This window comes from Equus quagga, chromosome 12 (assembly GCF_021613505.1).
Source record: "Equus quagga isolate Etosha38 chromosome 12, UCLA_HA_Equagga_1.0, whole genome shotgun sequence".
In the NCBI taxonomy this organism is placed as follows: Eukaryota; Metazoa; Chordata; class Mammalia; order Perissodactyla; family Equidae; genus Equus; species Equus quagga.
In genome coordinates this window covers 57,796,032-57,819,229 of record NC_060278.1, presented here as the reverse complement: position 1 = coordinate 57,819,229, position 23,198 = coordinate 57,796,032, and the positions used below count along the sequence as shown (strand labels likewise).

Genomic DNA, 23,198 nt, shown 5'->3' with positions numbered 1-23,198 from the left:
GGACCTGAGAAACATTTTATAGGCCCTGTTATCTGAACTCTCTCTACTGACCTCGGAGCTTGCCCATTTCCACTATATACTCCTGGTTTTTCAAATGGGATTAATAAAATGAGTCAATAAGATAAAACAGAATATAGACCTATTAAATTTATACTAAAATGAGGCTGAAATGTTTTGTGGCTATCCTAACTACTTTATAAATTTAGAACGACCTATGGAATAAATTCTAGCGGGACTCCTTAATTTACATTTCTTTTTTTTTTTTTTTGAGGAAGATTAGCCCTGAGCTAACATCTGCTGCCAATCCTCCTTTTTTTGCTGAAGAAGACCAGCCCTGAGCTAACATCCGTACCCATCTTCCTCCACTTCATACGTGGGATGCCTGCCACAGCATGGCTTGCCAAGTGGTGCCATGTCCACACCCAGGATCCGAACCGGTGAACCCCAGGCCACCAAAGCAGAACATGCGCACTTAACCACTGCGCCACGGAGCTGGCCCCTTAATTTACATTTCTGTTATTCTCTCCTCACCATACTCAAATACCAGCCTCTCCCCCTACAAAGTCCACAAATTAATGACATCACGTACAATAAAACATACACATACTGTACATCACATACCACAAGAATCACTATTTAATATTCTATGGTTCTCAAGATCTCAGCATGAATAAATACAAAACGTGGGGAAGGCACCCAGTAAGTCTTATACCACAAATGACCCAAAAAACCAAAGATAAAGCAGTTACTAACAGGAGAAAAAGCAAAGCAGAGATTTTGGAAGACTCATGGCACTGGGGAGACAAAACTGGAGGACAGAAAGCGCCAGGCATCCACTCAAGATCCCTGAAGACAGACCAGCCTCCACCTGATCAAGGTGAAGGTGATAAGCCCACCAGAAAACAATGAATCCCCTCTGGAGACGGTGACACCATTCAGAGCCCCTACAAGTTCTCATACACAGTATCTAGTATGCAATAAAAAATCCCCAGGCTAGCCAAGAAATCAGACATGTGATGTAAAAAGTGGGGGAGGGAAGGAGGACTATAAAAACAGTCCCATAGGTCCAGCCTTGGTAGCCTAGTGGTTAAGTTCAGCACACTCCCCTTCGGCAGCCCACGTTGGGTTCCCAGGCGCCGACCTACACCACTAGGCTCTCAGTGGCCATGCTGTCGCAGGGGCTCACATACAAAAAGAAGATCAGCAGCGGACGTTAGCTCAGGGCGAATCTTCCTCAGAAAAAAAAACCAAAACAGTCCCAGAGAAGAACCAGATTTTCGAATCATCAGAAACAAACTCGAAAATAATTATGATTAAGAAGGTGCATAAATTAGTTGAAAATGAGAATTTTATCAGGAAACTGAAATCTATAAAAAGAAACAAATGGACTGCCCACGGAGTGACAGAAGTCCTAATTTAACGCTGGCTCTAATGAGAGAGGGGCTCAAGTCTCTCGAGTGTTCTCTGACAGAACAGCGAGGGAACACAGGACTAGCAGGGCAAACGGGCAGGGGATGCAAAACGACAACAAAGGAATGATCAAAAAGGCAGGAAAAGAGGCAAAAAAGGAACAAAGAACAGTTGAAACAAGAGAAAATTAACAAGATGACAGGCTTAAATTCAAATATATTAGTAATGACATTAAATGTAAATGAATGGAAAACTTCGACGATAAGACAAAAATTATCAGACCAGACTTTTAAAACTTCTAAATTGCTTGTAAGTCACGTCTTACATAGTAGGACACAAAAAGACTTTTTAAAAGAATGAAAGATACTGTGTGAACACAGGCCGAAAAAAGGCTGGTGTAAATATACTTACATTAGACAAAGCTTTTAAGACAAAAAGCATTAGGAAAAACAGGAGGAATACTTCATAAAAACAAAAGTTACAATTTAACAAGACACAGCAATCCTTCATTCGAATAACTCAGCCTGAATCTGTAAAGTAAAAATGGACAGAACTAAAAGGAAAAAAGGACAATTCCACAATCAAGAGTTGGAAGTTGCAAAACCTCTCTCTCGGCAGCAAAGAGAACAAGCAGACTAAACAACCCAGTACATATAAAAAGGCATTAAACCACACGGTTAACTAATTAATAGCATTAAGCACATATATGGAAAAGAAGGAAGTCTGCACATCAGCATCTACGCCTTGGCAGAGGATGCCGTGGTGCACCCTCCACGTGGCACCTTGGGACTGGGCACTCAGTCCCCAAGCTGCAGGGAACAACGACTGCTGAGGGCTCCACCCGCGTCCCTCTCCAGGCAGCTGCATCCAATGACTGGTCAATGTGAGGGTACGAAGGTCCAGACCCCTTCCACCAACCTAGGAGAAGCCTGAAGAGCTATTCCAGCTCCTGCATGTTCCCAGGGGATCGGCTGAAGCCTTTGTTGCAACTACAATGCGATTCAAGCTGCTCCTTCTGCCCAGCCCTGCTTCCCTCCCAGGTGTTGTTCCCAAATGCATTATACACAGAAGAAGAAAAAAGGCCATGCATGCCGATCTCCATCTCAGAGTCTGTTTCCTGGAGAATTCAGCCAAGGACAGTTGCTAAGGAATGGTCCAGAAAGCAGACTCTGAGATGGGATTCTGCAGCTGGATCACAGGTGGCAGGTGAGTATGGCCAGCATCTCCCCTGAGTAGTAGCCCGAATGTCAAAACTTCTACTAGGCACGAAGTGGGATGTGGTACCAGTTGATGGAGACTTATCAGCAGGTGAAATAATCTCAGGCACCTGAGAGGTGACAAGAAGCAGTAATTACAGGGACGATGGAATCCGCTGCTGCTGGGGCTGTCAATGAACTGGGGGTGGGGGGAGGCGGGGATGAAAAACTGAGACTGACTGAAGTCACATGTGAAAAGTAAGAAGGCTTCTTTCACCTTCCGCAGTCAGAGAGCAGAACAGGCTGAGGACTGAGCCCAGGAGCTAACAATCGGGGCAGCAGACCACCAACGGAAACTGGAACAGTCAACGCTGTCAAGACCGCTAATCCAGATCAGGATCCTGACTGGGAAGAACCAGGACTCTGAGACTTCAGGCAGGGACGTTTGGGTCAATAGGCTTGAAAACCTTGAAACTCCAGATCACCTAAAACCTTGTGGGCCGACCCTCCCTCGCCCGAAAACAATACAGAAGCTTCTACCTGTAGGGACACGCGAGGCCCATCAGGATCCACTCCCACCTCCCCTCGCAGCCGCCAGACCAGTAACCAGGATCAAGGGAAGGAGTAAGGCCAGGAATCGGGCACAAGGACGGCTTCCACAGTCCGGGTAACACTCGAGTATATCTTTACCTGGGCAGTGGTCACGTGGGTGTGTTCACTTATTTTTGTACACTTGAATAGACTGTACTGTTCTTCTCTGTTGCACTTCAATATAAAGGCTTTTTTTTAAAATAAGCAATTATATTTAATTTACATTTTCAAAGGAAAGTGCTTTATTAAGAAACTTACACAGATCTTTATAGTAATAGCGCTCTGTAATACTGGTATTCATATATTTCTATCTCTGTCGCTGTAACTACATAGTAAGGCAGATACCACATGGATTAAAAATTATCCTTTTAGAAATGTTAATTGAAAAAAAATGAAATGAATATATGTTAAGTAACAGAATTACAAATATAATCAAATTGTAGAAATTTCTATTTATGCCTGCATAATAAATCAAGATACTTAATCACTGCGTAGATTGAAACAAGAGTAGAGACTATTCATAGGTTCCTAAGTGCCAGGCACTGGGCTAGATGCCTTACAGACATTACTCACATAATTCTCGTAATTGTCTTCATGTATTAATTCTCAACAAATGTGTGTGTCAGGCATGGTTCTAGATGCTAGGGATTCAGTAGCACCCAAAAAGCCCAGGTCTCTCCCCTCTGGTTCTGTTACCGTGCCCAAGAGGAAACAGGCTAACGCAGGAAGCCCACGGCACCCATGGCCACTGAGGCAGACACCGTAGACTGATCAAGCCCATGTGCACTCCCAACTCTGCCTGGCCTGCCTCAACCACAGATGAAAAACTGTGTGCAGGTGTTTGTACGTCTACAAAACTAACTGTAAAATATGAAAGAAAGAGGAGCCAAAAATAGCCAAGAAATTTTTGAGAAACACCTCCAAGGTAAAGGGTCTTTCCCAAAGAGATATCAAGACTTATTGAAAGTGCAGCCAAAGCAGAAAAAAACAAGACCAACAGAACAGAAAAAGAGCCCAAAAACAGAACTACTCGGGGCTGGCCTGGTGGCATAGCAGTTAAGTTTGCGTGCTCTGCTTCGGTGGCCCAGGGTTCGCTGGTTGGGATCCCGGGCGCAGACCCACACACTGCTTGTCAAGCTATGCTGTGGCAGGTGTCCCACATAAAAAAAGCAGAGGAACATGGGCATGGATGTCGGCTCAGGGCCAGTCTTCCTCAGCAAAAAAGAGTAGGATTGGTGGAAGATGTTAGCTCAGGGATAATCTTCCTCAAAAAAAAAAAACCCAGAGAACTACTCATGTATGAAAACCTTACATATGATAGAACAGGCATCAAGGACAAGTGGCAGACATACAGACTATTCAATAAGCAGTACCAGGACAACTGGTTACCACCTTAAATAAATATAAACATACATACATGCATATACACATTAATAAGGGATTACCACTATAAAAAATTGAGGGGGCCAGACTGCGGCCGAGTGCTTAAGTTCACATGCCACTTTGGTGGCCTGAGGTTCACCAGTTTGGATCCTGGGCGCAGACCTACACAAGCTCATCAAGTCATGGTGTGGTAGCATCCCACATGGCAGACCAGAATGACCTGCAACTAGGGTATCGAACTATATACTGGGGGGCTTTGTGGAGGAAAAAAAAAGAGGAAGATTGGCAACAGATGTTAGCTCAGGGCCAATCTCTTCAAAAAAAAAACTGACAAACTCAACTATGTCTGTCCATCCAGAGAGACAACTGAAAAGGTGCAAAGTCATACACCAGGAAAAAAATACTCGTAATACATACAACCAACTCAGAATTAGTATCTAGGATTTGTAAAGAATTCAGTAAACAAAAGACAACCCAATTTTTTAAAAATTGGCAAAAGACATGAACAGACAATTTTCTGATGAACATCTGAAAAAATAATCTCGGTACAAACCAGGGATATACTACTAAACTAACAATAGGATACCATTTCATACCCAAACAGGCTAAAAACTTTAAATTCAGGCAAGATAAAACCACGGTATGGAGCAACTGGAACTCTCATACACTGCAAGTGAGAATATTTGGAGGGCAATGTACCTATGTCCTCGCAATTCCCCTCCTGGGTATATACTCTAAAGAAACTCACACGTGCACAAAAGACAGGCACAACAATGTTCAGGGCAGCATCGTTTATGACAGTGACATGCTGGAAAGAGCATTTCACGTCGCCCAGGCCCCCAGAGGTACCAACGGCCTATAGGACCACTTCATTTTTGGTCTCCCAGTTTGAGGGTCCCTAATCCACTGAGTTAAAATAAAGATGATCTGTAAACTTAAATGTTGGTCTCTGTTACTACCTGTTTTAAAATACTTTGAAAATATAAAAATGATACTGTAAGTTACAGCAAAGGAAATAACAGCAGAGGGACCCAACAAAATACTACATAAAATTTATCAGTACCCCTTTACTATTAATGTAATAGAAAACACGGCAAAATCCTTCTACTGATTTAGAACAGTCAAGATTCTAACAAATTCCACTTGTTGGAAATAAAACATAATAAAAGTTACCATCCTTTTCTTCTTGAGCCAATCTCCTAATAAATGGTGGAAAACAAAACAAAATATTTCTAAGAAAAAATACTAATACTATAATTCCAATAATAATTACTCATTTAGAAAAACTATCTTCCATTCCAAAAACCATATGCAATCCATACAACAGCATACTCTTAATAAATATTTTGTTAAAGCTTAAGTCATCTAAAAGCATTAAAGGAAAATAACGGCAAAAAACTCTACCACTCTCCCAGTTTGAGTTGGGTTGCCTGTTTTGTGAGAAAATATTGGGGTATAGATTTAGGAAGACGGAGGCATGCTGAAATTTAGAGGAATGTCAAAAAGTCTGTTTATGTTTGTTGTAACTCGCTGAAAACTGGCAACATGTTCCCGGATGACTACCCTAAAACAGACTACATTGCAGATTTTCACAGAGGATTTTGATGGCAACTCTGATAGTATTGGGGGGGGGGGGCGGGAATCCCTGGATATTTTTTTATACATCTTCAGGAAAAGGAAACAATGCTGAAGCAATATTTTCATCGGAACATTTTCATCTTTTCATTTGTTTCAAGTATAACACAATCACTTCGGGAAATAATACGACTAAGAGTATAGGAAAGAATTTTCATGGCACTTGGAATGGTTAATTTTATGGGTCAAACTTGACTGGGTCATGGGGTGCCCCAATGTTCGGTCAAACATGATTTCTGAGCGTGTCTGTGAGGGTGATACCAGATGAGATGAGCATTTGAATCAACAGATGGAGTAGAGTAGGTTGACCTCCCAGTGTGCGTGGGTATCATCCAATCCACTGAGGCCGGGACAGAACAAGGTGGAGGAAGGGAGGAGTCACTCTGACTGGCCACTTGAGCTGGGACACTGGTCTTCTCCTGCCCTTGGAGTAGCACTTAAACCACTGGCGCTCTTGGTGCTCAGGCCTTCGGACTAAACTGGAATTACACCCCCGGCTTTACTGGGTCTCCAGTTTGCAGATGGCAGATCGTGGGACTCTCCAGCCTCCGTAATCACAGCAGCCGCTTCCTTATAATAAATCTCTTTGTATATGTGTATGGACAGATGGATATAAAGCTAGATATATAGCTAGCTGCATAGGTTAAGGTAACCACATATAGAGAGAGGGGGTGGGGGGGTGGGGGGGTGGGTGTGTGTGTGTGTGTATCCTATTGGTTCTGTTTCTCTGGAGAACCCTAACACAGTGTTGTATTCTTAAATTAATATATTTGTTTATACAGCGATACAAATCAAATAATTAAGTAAACACAAAATAATGATCCCCCTGCTTTTTTTTTTGATCACTGGAACCTAAAGTTAAGTTTAACTTTTAAATCAGTTAGTACATAAATCCATTATTCATTCTAACAACTTCTTAAAATCGATTAAATGCTGTTTGAGTAGTTAGCTTCTACAATTTTTAATAGTTTATCATCTGAGCTTAGTGGCTATTCTGAGTATAGTACTGAAAATAACACAGCCCCACAAGGAATGAATAAAATAACTTTAAGCTGTCGGTCCCTAAAGAATAAATATTTTGAAAACATATTTTGAAACATAAAATTAGCCTTCATCTTAAGAGGCCGTAACACTAACCTGAGTGTTTCAGGAGGCCTGTAAGTGGGTCATGAGATATTTGTTCCCAGACTGAAAATCTGTATACAAATTGCTCCCTGGAAAGAATTTTCAACCAGAAGTTATAAAAACTAAAAGAAAGATTAATAATGGAAAGTCTGACCTCACACCAGCCCGCCTGCTAGGATATTCTCCTCAGGAGGATCCTACAACTGCTCATCGCACTCAGAGCTAGAACGAATCCTTCGTTCTTTCAACCTGAAAGATGCAAATAGTAACTTTTTCTCTCAACTGTAATTTAAATGTAACTATTCAAGTTATAAGATGTTTGTTCATACAATCGGGGACTAACTACGTCATAACCAGAAATAACATAATTTTAAATGTCTATTTCAAATGACAATCTTTTTCACTCTCTCTTCCTGTGTGACACTGAAACCAGTAAAATCTTAAGTCAGAGTTATATTCAAAATATGTAATAAGCCACATATGAACTGGACTAAATTTTAACAGATACATTTCCCAAGGAAATTGCAAACTTGGGATTTTGAAGGAAGCCTCAAGAGAGCAATAAATTTACTGAAATACCATTGGCATACGAATATTATCCATAACTGACAAATCATTATTTTCTACTCATTTAGCATACTTGGTTCAGGGCAGTAAAAACAAAACATGGGAGTCAATAGGGGCTGGCCCCGTGGCCGAGTGGTTAAGTTCGCGCGCTCCGCTGCAGGCGGCCCAGTGTTTCGTTGGTTCGAATCCTGGGCGCGGACATGGCACTGCTCATCAGACCACGCTGAGGCAGCGTCCCACATGCCACAACTAGAAGAACCCACAACAAAGAATACACAACTATGTACCCGGGGGCTTTGGGGAGAAAAAGGAAAAAATAAAATCTTTAAAAAAATAAATAAATAAATAAATAAAAAAAACATGGGAGTCAACAGACATGGGTCCAAGGTCTGGTTCCTCCACTTACACATATATATAACCCACCACATGTCACTTAACCTCTCTGACCATCAGTTTTCTCCTTTTGCAAAATGGAGACGATCACACTTTCCTGACCTACTTCACAAAGTAGTCAGGATGACTCAATGACATAAATTACAAAAGTACTTTATTAACTCTGAAAGCAGAACTCAAATGTAACATATTACTCTACTATTACACGTATGTTATTTGAAAAACACCTATACCTATAATATTTTAGGTTAGGTATTTCGTATTAATAACAACAATGTCAGGAATGCCATGTGTCATGGGCCCCAAGTGTCCCTGTGTGGCCTCATTGAGTGCACCAACTACAGGGTCTAACCTCCTGGGACCATGAGCCCTCTCTACAGCTAGTGATCAGAGCAACCACAGTGTAACTTCAGTACAAGGGGTTCCTCCCCGGGTGAGGGGGACAGGCTTGCCACAGGCTACAAAAGGTGCTGAGCCCTCAGCCCGGGGTCCTCAGCTGCAGCCCCATTCACTGCCTGCACCGCCGCCATCCGGGCATCCCATCGCACCGAGGGACTGTGGGCAGCAGAACCAGCAGCACCATGCTGATGTTCCTGCTGTCTCCTGCGCTTTCAATTCCAGCTCGCTCTGATCACCAAGTCTCACTGTCTACATCCGTCCCCTATGAAGTTGTGGCAGGCCAACCTGCTTGCCCACTCAGTCATTCCCTTTGGAATCTTGTTACTCCTTGCATTCTCTATGAGGTTCAGATTCTTCCCTAAAGAAATTGGTTCGGCAAGCAGTGTGCTGAGAGCTGAGATAGACAACGACTTTTTGGAACCCCTCCAAAAGGGCCCAGCCGGAAGGCGATGTGACTATGGCTGTTAAGACAGGATTTCCCTAAGAAGACATGCATGGGATCAGCACCAAAGAAATTTTGCTCAGAAAGTGAACTATGGAAGCCCCATAGCAAGCAGTCGGCTGAAACCAGGGCAGTCTGGCTGAAACTGGAAGTGCCTCGACGGAACCAGATTCCTCCATGGAAATCCATCCCCCACTCCTGGAGGAACCATGAAGCCGAGTGGCAACCTTCAGTACCCCTGCTCTCTAACCCTGTGCCCTCCAACCCCGACTTGTCAGCCTTTAAAGAGAAGGGAGACAGGAGTTGGGGCCAAGGTCTCTGCATCGCCAGGGAGACCGCAGGAAGAAAGGGAGGGCGGGGCATACAAACTTTTATGGCTCTTTTGGATACTGAGGTTCAAGCGGCTACCTTGCCAGCTTCTCTTGAAGGGCAAAGGCCACACATTCAATTGGTTGAGTTTGAAAATAGAATAAAAGAAACAGAAGTTACTGTAGCCACCCAGGTGGAGCCTTCTGAGCCCCAATGTGCTGCTCCAATGCTGCTCCCACTGCTGAATGCACACCTGCCACTGACGTCTGACATTATCTGTACTGTGAACGCTCATTAAATCCAGTGGGTATTTCCTCAATTTGGAAGATCTGCTCGTAGGAAGGGGGAGTAGGAAAAGTGCATCACTGACCACCTAGTGAGGCAGTTCCCACCCATGTTACACAATAAAAACAATACAGAATTCCAGGAGAAAAAATCACAACCTTGACTAAAGACTTAAAGGCGGCAAGAACATTGAGAGATGCAGTATTTCGATAAATTCGCCCCGCATGGCCCGCAAAAAAGATTAACAGGAGCTGGAAGCCTACAGTGGATTCTCACCAACTGAATTCAGTTGTTGCCCCTGTGCTCTGGCTGTTCCAGACACTATGACTGGGACTGACTCAAGTGCAGAAACCGATGACAACTGACATGCCTTCTTGGCCACTGCTAAAGCCTCTTTCTCAATCCCTTTGGTACCAGAACATCAAGACCACTTTACTCTCACCTGGCCGCAGGTTCCAAGACAGGATGACTGAGCAGCCATGGGGGTACTCGAATTCTCTCGCTGTTTGCACCAATGCAATGTGGAACAAGCCCTTCTCCCTTCGGGAATGACTTGGTTCCACTGTATCGATGAAACCATGCTGACTTACAGGCTCAAACAAAGAACAGGCAGCAGTAAGTCTGGAATAGAACCTGACTGACATGAAATCCCAGGGGTGGCGCATCAATTCTGATAAGACCCAGGGACCAGCCATTTCTAAGTCAAATTCTTGGGAGCAACGCAGGCTACCCTGAGACAGTAAATGAAAAACCCCTCACCCTCCAGCCCCCAGCTACCGAAAAGGAGGCCCGGGACTTAGTTGAACTGTCTGGAGACCACGTGTGCCTCCTGCAGGCTAGCCCACTCTGGGGTCACACAGAGGCTGGTTCCAGAGAGCAGTGCAAGTTCTGTTCCCTGGCAGTGGAGTTCCTGCCCTAGAGCAAACGGTCAGGAACCTCTCCTCAACTTTAGTCAGCACGGTCAGTGAGACTGTGCAAGTTCCAAAGACCGGTAAGTCAGTCTAAACTCCCTTGCACAAGCCATAGTGGATAACATTCGAGCCTTAAACCACATCCTGGCTGAGCAGGACATACATGAATTAATACCACTGGACAGGTGGGGCAAGCCATACATCCCGTAAGAAAGGAAGTCAACTCATTATCTGAGGTAAGACCTCCTGGTACTCTCCGGGCCTTTATTCAATTGGCTGAATCCAGAACCCTGGGGTACCCGGTTGAGACGAATAGAGCAGGCTGGCCTCATCCTGTTGACAATCATCCTTATCGAGCATTGTATGAGATAATTTGAATGGATCTAGTCTCAGTGCCTGACAGCACATCTAATCCAAATTGCTGATGGTGTGGCATAAAAATGTAAAACTGTGACTTCAGCCAAGAATGTATATGGCCAAAGTGTGGGCTGTTAGGAGAGGCTGTCCGTCACGGGCTCTATGCTTCTCTGTACATCCTCACCAAGTGCACCAAACTGCATGTGCACCCACCATCCTCCGTCCCTGAGCCATTTCTGTAGCTGGTCAGGGAGGTCAAGGCAGCCACAGTGTGACTGCAGGGAGACTGTGCTCCCTGCCTGCTCCCCAGGGAGGGGGACAGGCTTGCTTACTGCTTGCCTCAAAAGGCGCTGAGCCTCTAGCCCTGGACTCCTCAACCATGACCCAACTCAACGCAAGCAGAGCCATCATCCAGGCCCATCTTATCTCACAGTGGGACTTGCAGGCAGGAGAACCAGCACCACAATGTTGATGCTCCTGCTGTCTGCTGTGCTGGAATCAACTGCCTGCTCCCATCACGCGTCTCACTGTCTGTTCTCAGCACCTGGGGAGCTGTGGCAAAACGTGCCTGCTTTGAAATCTCCTTTAGAGTCTCAGTACTCCTTGCCGGCCTGCAGGATAGCTGGCAAATAACACTCCTGAAAAAAGAACACCACCTGTTATTTCCACAGTATCCTGGCATTTCAAACCTTTAAAGCAAACTGTATAAGAGGAAGTTTAACAAATCAGAATATTTACTTTGAGGCATTTAATATTCTACTTCACCAAACATCACAAACAAACATCACCTGAATTCATTACTCACCAGAAAATTAAGCAGAAAGTTTCAACAGCTACAGAAACAATTTCAAATACTTCCTTTCACAAGTTAAAAATAATTTTCCACTAATCATTTGGCTGTTCTAAACATATCTGCCACAAGTTTAAATGAAATGGCCATTAAAAAGGTGATCTGGTAACAAACCTTCCAGCCCGTTAAGGAATCGCGCGTAAGTTCTCTCTCCCCTGCCCCGCACAGCTCTTTGGGATTCGGTCATCTTCCAGGGCCAGGATTCTGGGTACAGTTTTAACAAAGAAAATGATTGATAGATTTTCATTTTCACTTTCAATATTTCCGTATGCACCCACTGGTACAGCCTCAGGAAACTGAAACAGAAATGACAACTTATCTGGAAGATGCTCAGAAACCAATCGCCGAACGAGTCCTTTCTTTCAATAAAACCCAGACTTACATATTTACATAAAGTGTTTTATTGCAAACTCTACCAAAACAAATAACAAGACTATCTTTCCCCTCCCTCTGGTCCCTGTCATCTACTGTTATTCCCTCACCAATGTGTAGTTAAGACTTAAGCATCTATCATACAATGTGCAGAAAAACAACTGCACGTCAGACTACGTGAAGAAGGTATCTGTTTCCTTACCAGATTCAACAATTCACAGCTTTCTAAGGCTGTTTCCCCAGGTGACACTTCACAGTTAGCAGGAATGTGCTGAGCTCAGTTTGTAAGAATACAAGAAAACACACACACACAGAAATTAACTTATCTCCAGTGTGTGCTCACCGGTATGCTCTGTACTTGGTACAACACTCTCATTAGTGTAAGAAAAATTTCAGAATAATAGTTTCTAACACTTAAATCAGTTTGGGCATAATTAAGGAAAGGAAAAAGCATGTTTTAAAAACAAAGAAAAAAACGTCTTTGAGATACGCTCCTGTTCTATCTATAGCATCAAACCTACTCCCACAGGTCAGTAGACGTCAAAGCAGTAAACAATTACAAAAACGGTTTCCATATCCGTTAGACCTCGGACAGGGGAGGGCAGAGCAACGTTTTCCAAGAAAGGAAACACAGAAATCCGCCACGATGTTAACATCTTGAAGAAAGCCTGATGAGCACGGCAGAGCAAAACCATATATGCTAAACACCAAGGTCAGCTGTGAGAAAGACAATTTACCCGTCATCTCAGCATGTTTAATGCACAGATAGCCACACAGTTAGGACACACAAAAATAAAACAACTGAAGCGGATCTGGAGGAAGGAGCCGGTCACTTTATTTTCAGGTTAGCTTAAATCCACGACAGGAGGCAAGTCAGTAATAGTCACGTGCTGCATAACGATGTTTCTGTCAACGACAGACTACATGCGACAGTGGTCCCATAAGATGAGTTCCATATAGCCTGTGTGTGTAGTGGGCTACACCATCCAGGTTTGTGTAAGGACACTCTGTGATGTTTATACAGCAACGAAATTGTCTAACAACGCATTTCTCAGAATGTATCCCCGTCGTTAAGCAACATACGACTGTGTGATTATAGACCAAACCTTCTAATGTAATGTCTTTTTCAATTTTTGGAAATTCACATACCACACCACCTTTTTCTTCTATTATCTTCAGAGTTTCACTCAATTTCATTGACACTGATCTCTTCACTGACAGAATAAGCTAGACACATTTAATTCAACCCATTTGAGTATTTTTATGGTCACGTCCTTGCCACATTAACATTCTTTACTAAGGGCCTATGACATACCAGGCGCTATACTAAGCCCTGCGCACGCAACCTGCACAAAGCTGACGTGGACTCTGCGGTCACAGAGCACGCGACCCAGTTAGAAGGACTGACTTGGAGGGGCACTAACAAGTGTGATATGCTTGACAAACGAAAAATGCAAGGTGACAAGGGAGCATATAACAGAGTTTGGGGAGAAGACGAGGTGTCAAGGCATTCTTCCCACTGAAGAAGGGATTTTGAGCTGAGGGCTTAAAGGATGAGTAGGAGTTCATCTGGTAAAGGAATAAGAGAAGGGAAGAAATGGGCCAGAAAAGGCATTCCAGGCAGCTCTGCCTCCAGATGGGAGGAATCCTGTCTGTTCCTCACACTCAACGTATACTTCTAGAAAGGTCATATTTCATGCATGCTCAGAGGAGGCTGGCTGGCAACTTTCAATATGTCAAAACATGGTATTTCTTAAATTTCTAATGTTTTTATATTAGACCACTATACGTTAAGAAATGAAATTCTTAATTCTATAAATCAGAACAAGACCTTAATAGATCTCTCAAGGAAGATCTACTGAGGCACATTTTGAATTGGCAGAATTCATTTCCTCCCTCGCAGGGGAGTTTGAAGTGAGTTATTTACACCTTATGTAGTTTCACAAAACTGGACCACACACAAAAGGAGGCGATCACTGATAACACTTGTTAAAAACAAAACTATCTGCCAGAAAACCTGGCTTATCTCAACTGATGGACACAATTCCCATTGATGAAAGACCAAAGTTCAAGTACAGAATCACTAAGCAAAAAGCTTCTCTTCTGAGAAAAGAAAAAATACAGAATGTGGGCAGTGCCTGCTAAGTAAAAGAAATCTCAGAGAGGGAGAGTGGACACCTAAAATAATGCACCCAGTGTCTCCATCAGCAAGCTTGTTGGCATTTTGGAAAGAGACCAGGGAAGACACTGTTTTTAATACGCATTTTCCTAGTACCTTTCAAAAACGTCTTGTCACTGGATGTTCCCAGACCCACCAGTAATGTTCTATTTTAGCTTAGAATATTTTGTCATTTCATTAATGAAAGGAAGGATAACCCTGTTGTTGTTACTGTTGCCATCACTGTTACACTGTGTGTATATATGTTTTAAAGTTGGTAAAGCTGCTTTAAACACAATCCAAATTTCATTTAAGAATCCTTATTAAGTCAACCATTAGTCAGAAATCTTCTAGATTTTTGAATGATCTAGAAAAATAATGAAAAACATAATAAATAATGAATATATCAGCAACTGGACTATTTAAAATGGAAAATATATTCCGCATTTTCCAACAACAGCCACGTAAAATTTGTCTCTCGGTCAGAACAGGTCGACAGGAAGTCAAGTCCATCAGTTGAAGAAATAAAGTTCAGAACTGTATAGTGCTTTTTAATCTACTCTTCCAAAAGACGGCACTTAGTCATAACGTCATAAACTAATGATTATCAAGAATTCTCATGCCTAATTGGAATACTATGTACTTTATTTACAATGTATTTATTTACAATGTTTTTACCACTTGTGAAAACTGCCCAGCGAATAAAGTCAAGGCCTTGCAGACTGCTAGAGTGCCTAGTATACTGTGAAGAATCAATGAGTATTAAGCAGCAATATTAATACATTTTTTAAAAACTAAAATCTGGCATGTGCATATCTCATTATAAAACCATTTTAAAGAAAGCTACTGTTGCGGCCGGCCCGGTGGCACAGTGGTTCCACTTTGGTGGCCCAGGGTTCGCCAGTTCAGATCCCAGGTGCAGACATGGCACCGCTTAGCAAGCCATGCTTGTGGCAGGCGTCCCACATACAAAGTAGAGGAAGATGGGCACGGATGTTAGCTCAGGGCCAGTCTTCCTCAGCAAAAAGAGGAGGATTGGCAGCAGATGTTAGCTCAGGGCTAATCTTCCTCAAGGAAAAAAAAAAGAAAAGAAAGCTATTGTTAATTACACATTCAAACTGTTAAATGGTCCAGGCACCATCAATACACACAAGGTTCGAGGAAGTCCAGGGGAGGCCCCTGCACTCGCAGATCTCCACTTGTGATGTCCTTTAGAAAAAATGGAACACAGGAAAGAAAAACCTTTTTTACATCTTCTTCACATGAACTTTGAGCCACTTTAGAGTTCCCAATGATATGAGACCATTACAAACGCCTCCTAGAGTCACACACATGTCTGTCTCCTCATCACTGGGCCTCCAACGCTGAAAACAACAGGTGCCCAGTAGACACTCGAATATTTGATGAATGAATGACAACACCTACCTACTCCTGCTGTCTTAGCGAACTTAGAAACAGTGGTTGAAATTGACTCTAACACTAATTTAGAGTTTAAAAAAAAAAAAGCAGGTGGGATTTGAACCTTTGCTCCATGAACTGACCACCACGCAAGTCTGCGATGACATTAACTACCAATGTTAATTTACTCAAGTTGGTAGTATTTCAGAGCATAATGTTTAGATGGCTAGCATTCACAATAATCAATTCACTGCAATTAAATTAATCATCCTAGAATACCTTCCACTACAGCATTCTTTTGTTTAAAAATTTCTCATTGTTCTCCACCATCTTTAGAATAAAATCCAAATTCCTTAGCCTGGAATCATTATCAGAGAAATGTACTGAATACCTTCTTCGAAGCAGGCAGGGACTAAGGATAAAGAGAGGAACAACAAATGGACCTTTCCATTAAGGAGCTCACAGCCTGGTGAAGAACTATTCAGAAGCATCTGCCAGACACACAGCCAAGGGAAGACGCAAGAAAAGTCTCAACAGGCTATTCGGTGCAACCTCCAAAGACTGGTTCCCAGACGGGGAGTCAGAGAGTTGGTTTTTCATTTTACAAACACCACTTTGGAAGCTATAAAGAGAATGAATCAGAGCCTCATGTCCCACTGTTTCTGCCAAACTAGCGCCTTCTTGAGCTTTAGAAATCCTGATTTCACCCACCGCAATGGCTTCCGCTCACAGCCCAGCACAAAGCCCTACGCTCCCATGGGACCTTCATGGAGCCCCTTCAAACCAGAGAGACCTCCCCACCCGGTGATGGCCCTGTGCAGTCCTACACCAGGCTATACTCCCGAGGCTCCAAGGGCCTTCCTTGTATTATTAACCACACTGTCAGTCAGGATTATGAAGTCCTTGACAACAAAGGCTGTAGCAGATTCCTCTTAATCTCCCATTATGTCTGGCACAGCTCTTTTTCCACAATACACTTCACAAGGTACAATAAATAACTGTTGATTATAAATTGGATTATATTTTATTGAAACATTAAAGCATGTGAAAGTCCATAAACAGATAGTTAGCCTGGAACAAAGAGCAAAGAGTTTAAAAGTAACAGTTTCTAAAATCTTGAAAAAGAAGGAATATTTCCAAAATATAACCCTAAAATCCCTGCACTGTTTTTTTCTAGATTACTTAATTACTTGTAATACATATAGAATCAAAGCCACAGGCCTGGCAGCAAGAATACCAACCAGAAAAACCAGCCTCATCTTAATTCACGATCATAATCCTGGGCTGTAAGACGAAAGCAGCACACACAAACCTCTCACACACACACTTATTCACCGCCATTCTCTCTTTCTTTCCAGTTCAAAGCCTAACAGATTAAAACAACCTTGTCCACTTAGAAAGAGAAGCCAAACAAACCTACTTATTATTTCATATATTATTTAAACAAAAGAGAAAAATCCAGAATGGTGAAACTACTATTATGTATGTCCAAGAACACGCCAGCCAGCCCTGGAGGCCTAGCAGTTAAGACCCGGCGCTCTCAGCATCACGGCCTGGGTTCGTGTCCCGGTCAAGGAACCACACCACCCGTCTGTCAACTGTCACACTGTGGCAGCTGCATGTGGCCGTGATACTGAAAGCGATGCCACTGGGATTTCAAATACCAGCAGGGTCACCCACGGTGGACAGGTTTCAGCGGAGCTTCCAGACTAAGGCAGACTAGGAAGAAAGGCCTGGCCACCCATCTCTGAAAAATTGGCCATGAAAACCCTAAGAAGAGCGGCGGAGCACTGTCTGATGGAGTGCCTGAAGGGGAGAGGATGGCACAGAAAGCCCAGGCAGCGCTCCACGCTGTTGGACACAGGGTCCTAGGAGTCAGAATCCAGTCAACGGCACTAACAACAAAAAACACCTCCCCAACTGAAAACTGACCATCAGATTACGCACATCTCTAATTCTTCTGGGATTTACAGATTTGCAGTAAAAAATGTGCATTATAGTCAACTATTTAGAAGTTGATTATTCTGACACCCTTCTACTGACTTCTCCCTGTTGCCTATCTTTTGATTATTTCACTTTGTTTCCATCAAACAGAAGTAAAGCTGAAGAACACCCACCCACATTGTTTGTTAATACGTCAAACCTATAAAGCATTTTAAAATTACATGTTTTATCATTTGTTTGTATTAAAACATAAAACCTGGTACCTAACAAATGCAATTATTTCATTAATTGACAAAGTTTTATGAGGTCTCCAATTCAAACATTTACCCTTTGACATACCATTTTTAAGGAAGTGATTTGCTTTATGCTGTTAAACGTTAAAATATATTTTAAACTCAATTTGCGGATTAGTCTACCATCTAGGTGGAATTTTTCAAATAATCATTTTTTCTGTTCTGGCACTGAACAAAACCTAGGAGTCATACAATTCTACAAGTTTAGAACTTTATTTTTGTTGTTTACTTCTTCGGTAACTTTATCGAGGAGATTTTTACAAACACAAATAAGCACTGGGATATGATACTGAGGATACAAGTCTTAACCCATTTTCACAAAGAACTTTCTTTGTAACATCGGTAACACACGCCTTAGTCACCTCAAATACGAAACGAATGTATTAGATTACATGATCTCCAAAGTCCTTTCCAGTCTTAAAAGTCCACACAATTCTAACTTCTTCTGAAATAAATAAATAAGCCATATTGTCCAAATTAAGAGTTTACTCACTTTTTTTTTTTCTTGGTGAGGGAGATTGGCCCTGGGCTAACACCTGTGCCAATTTTTCTCTATTTTGGACGTGGGGTGCCAACACAGCATGGCTTGATGAGTGGTGTGTAGGTCAGCACCCGGGATCCCAACCCATGAACCCCGGGCCACTGAAGCAGAGCATGTGAACTTAACCACTATGCTACCAGGCCAGGCCCCAGAGTTTACTGACATTTTGATTCAAGTGGAGCAGCTCCAAACACGGGACTCCAGGGTGCTCTAGATTAGTTACCTCCCCAGAGCAGGGCCCCACTGATGGTGTATGATTAACTCCTAAGAGATCTCAATAAAAATCTTCATGGAAGAGAGCACTATTGGAAAAGTCAGGTTAAATGAATCTGAAGTCTAAAACACCAAGAAGGAAAAAGTTTTGATTTGCTTAGAATCGCTTAGTATATGGCTGACATCATGAAAAAACTAAGTTAATGGTTCCGGATTTGTTGTTGTTTTCTGAACTATTTAAAGACGATGCAATGCCCTAAGATTCCAATATATAATTATTTATCTTGTCAGAGTACCATGGGAACTATCACATGTTCAAAGTTAATGGGAGAACTCTATAAAATAGGTGACATTTTCAATTTCATAACTTATCCCCTTTTACCCATTTCCATATAGATACCTCTCTTACATTAAAAAAGAAGTCAATCATTCTATGAATGCATACTTAGAGCAACATTTCATGAAGTATTTTATACAGTATTTCCTATTATAAATCAACATTGAAAAACATGCGAGCTATAAGCCCATTACTTATTCACACTTCTATTTTTAGTAAATGACTATGTGAACATAATTTATTTAATAAGCCTGAGAATTTTTTTTCTCAAAGAAAAAATTATATATCCTCTTATTGAGAATATTCCATGTAGGTTCTCATTGTGATTATTCAATTAAACAAGTAAAAACCACACATCATTCAACTATCTTCTTAAAAGACTATGATAAATATCAAAAACTATTACAAGGTCATAATTATCAGCAAGAAAATGCTGTACCCAAAGGGGGAAAATGTGTTAAATAACAATAAAAATTATGAATTCTAGCCCTGACTCTGTCACCATCCAGCAAACGCAAGCTTAGGAAGTCAATTTGCTTTCTCAATGCCCTTCCCAGACCATCTGTCAAGTGAAGAAAAGCCCGCACATTCCTCAGGCAAACTGTTAGAAAGAAAAGAAACCTCATTCAAACCTCTTTTGTCATATTTTCATCTAGCTACACTGTTAAAACTACAGCTTTCAGTGTACACCCTGAATTGCTTTAGAATAAGTAACAAACTGTTAGCAACACAAACACCGATTCTGAATTGCAACGCAACTGCATTATTAACTTTCTCTCTGTAAAGCAAAGGCTTTTAAATATTAGTTAAAATTGCATGCTTAATTTTAACTGAAAACCCAAAAGAAACAAGGAAAAAAAGACCTTCATGTTTCCCTATGCCATGAGTTTTAGGATTTCCAAATTCTATGTTTGTATGCACTCTTCCACCAAAATGAGTGTCAGTATGCTTTACTGACATGTTAGAGTTTTGTATTTTTTCCAAAAGTTTCCACAGGTATCTTCTCAAAACATCACAGTGGAGCGAGTGGGAAATAACTTCCAGATTATAGAAGAGAAAACTAAAACGAGAGAAGTTTTATGACTTATCCAAGATTATACAAGGCAAAAATAATCGAACTCATAGGTTTCCTGACTCGTTTAAACTAGTATTACGTCTTGCCTATTTTGTGTGTGTTTACACACACACACACACACTCACACACATGCTGAGCCCTGTATAACTGCAGCTTCTTCCTGGAAATTGAAAGACTGCAGAAATCTGCATATAAACAAAATTTTCTCAAGCTCTGTAAGCCACAGTTCAGGGCTAGGGTTTCATGGACTGCAAGGCAGTCCTCAGGGCCATAGGAAAACTCTGTTTAGCTCAAAATCCAACCACATCCTGGAGAGTTCTGAGCCAGCCACAGGTCCTAAAATCCCTTGATTTTCCTACATGAACACTTGTGCCATTATAGGAGTCCTCTTTATGCATCTTGCTTTATACAAGAATAATCCTTCTGGCCAGGATAATACTTTTTTTCTCCCCATTTTATTGAGAAATACTTGACATACATCACTGTGCAAGTCTCAGGTGTACAGCATGATGATCTGATTTACATACCTTGTGAAATATATTGTGAAACAATGACCACAACAGATTCAGCTAACATCCACCATCTCAAATAGATATAATAAAAAGAAAAGAAAGAAGAAAAAAAAAAATCTTTTCTTTGTGATGAGAACCCTTGGGATTTACTCTCTTAACAGCTCTCGTCTATACCACACAGCAGTGTTAGCTACAGTCGCCGTGGTGTACATTACATCTCTAGTACTTATTTATCTTACAACTGCAAGTTTGTACCTTTCGACCACCTTCCTCCAATTCCTCCTCCCTCTCCCCTGTGCCTGCAGTAATTACAAGTCTGATTTCTTTTTCTATAAGCTTGAGGGTTTTGTTTTTGGTTTTTTTTTAGATTCCACATATAAGTGACATCATACAGTATTTGTCTTTGTCTGTCTGACTGACTTCACTTAGCATAATGTCTTAAAGGGTTGATCCATGTTGTCACAAATGGAAATCAAAACCACAAGGAGATATCACCTTATACCTGTTAAAATGGCCATCATCAAAAAGACCAGAGATAACAAGAGTTGGCAAGGATGTAGAGAAAAGGGAAACCCTGTGCACTGTGGTGGGCATGTAAATTGGTACAGCCCCCACGGAAAACAGTATGGAAGATCCTCAAACAATTAAAATAGAACTACCACATGATTCAGCGATTCCACTTCTGGCAAAATATCCAAAAGAAACAAAAACATTAACTCGAAAACATACCTGTACCTGACGGTCATAGCACCATTATTCACAATAGCCAAGACACAGAAACAATCGATATCCATCGATGGACGAATGGATAAAGAAAATGTATGTATGTGTGTGTATGTGTGTGTATATACACACACACATATATATACATAGATATATATACACACACATACACCCACACATATATATACACAGATATATATACAAACACATACACACACAATGGAATATTATTCAGCCATAAAAAAGAATAATCTTTTTAAAAATAGTATTTATAATATTCCTTCACTGTTCAAGAATCTTTATAAATTCCCTGTCACTTAACTGTTAGACCAACTTAAATTCATCTTAAGAATTCAAAGCTTACTGGATAAATGAGTGAAGGAAACATAAAGGCCCATCCTGAAGAGTATCCATTTCAGTTTCGAAAAATCATGTATGTTCCACACTTAAAAAAATATTTTACACAAAGGAAAAATCATTTTTTTCCTAAAATCCATTTTAATCTAAAAATTACGTAAGGATATGCTTCCAAATATATGTTTTCACTTAACAGTCACAGAATGCCTAAAATGTAAGGTCTTATATTAGAATGGGTCACAAAACACATAAAAATTCACTTATTTCCTACCCTTAAAGAGCTTAAAATACAGCAGATAAGAAGTAATAGGGACAAACTTCTATGGAATTGCAATAAGTTACGATATTGACTATATTCCATATCAAATGATATTCCCAATTACCTAAGAGGCTTTTTTTAATTAAAAAAAAAGGGAGGAAGAGCTATCAGATGCTATCAGATGCTCTTCTGCTGTACTAAGCTTATCATCCAAGTTTTCTTACTGAACCAAATAAGGTAATGAGTCATATAACTAGAACTATTCTATCAAACCATCTTTATATGCTCAGACAAACCTTCCTTGGTCATGATTAATGATTCTCTAAGTGTCCCATGAGTCTTTATTTCACTACAGATTTGTGCACCAATACTCATAAGTGTTCCCCAAGCTCTACTCCTTAAAACACCAGAATCCCAGAGTTGTGAACTGGTATTCTACGACCAAAAAAAAAAAGAGAGAAAGAAAGAGGGGTCCACGGTCAAATGAATCTACAAAATACCGGGCTGACCAAATCCTGGGCTAGACTTCTCAGGGATCTTAATGTGCTTGCTTAGGGGACGGTGACTGTCCTAACCAGGACCGTGGGCACACTCTTCCAAACATGTCTAGCCACAGAACTCTCCCGCAGGACTTTTATTACTATCTTGGGGAACGCTGGGAATTTGCTGAATGTGGTTTCATCAATATTTGATCTAAATGTTCTCCTTTTGTCCAGTTTTTGGTATTCAGACCATACTAACTCAAGAGCACGAAATGGAAGATTCCCATTCATTTAATTTTAAAAAGAATTTAAAAATTGGGCCTAGAAGTCTGTTGTGAAGGCAGTTCATACACCTTTATCTCCCATAGGTGTTGGTCTATCAGTTACTACATCTTGAGTCAATTTAAAAAACTGTTCTTTATCTTATTTAGTGGTTTTCTTTATTAAATTCTACTTTGGAATTCACACTCTTACCCTTCTGTCTTTTCTGTTATGTTTTCCTTATAAATCTTGGTCCACCTTTTTATGTTTAACCTTTCTAGGTTTATTTGTTCTAGGCATATCTTTTGAAAGCAGCACGTAGCTGAGGATTGTTTTCTCAGTCTGAGTCAGTCTTTTAAAAGGGAAATTTAATACCCTGTATGTAAACTGTTCTATTGATACTTGTCTTCTATAATCTTG

The 23,198-nt window shown here is 41.3% G+C and overlaps 1 protein-coding gene across 2 annotated transcripts in view; it reads right to left on the bottom strand.

Moving 5' to 3' along the window:
- NEK7 (NIMA related kinase 7) overlaps nucleotides 1-23,198 on the bottom strand; it is a 159,192-nt gene that overhangs the window by 110,138 nt on the left and 25,856 nt on the right. The gene's annotated exons all lie outside the window — the stretch shown is intronic.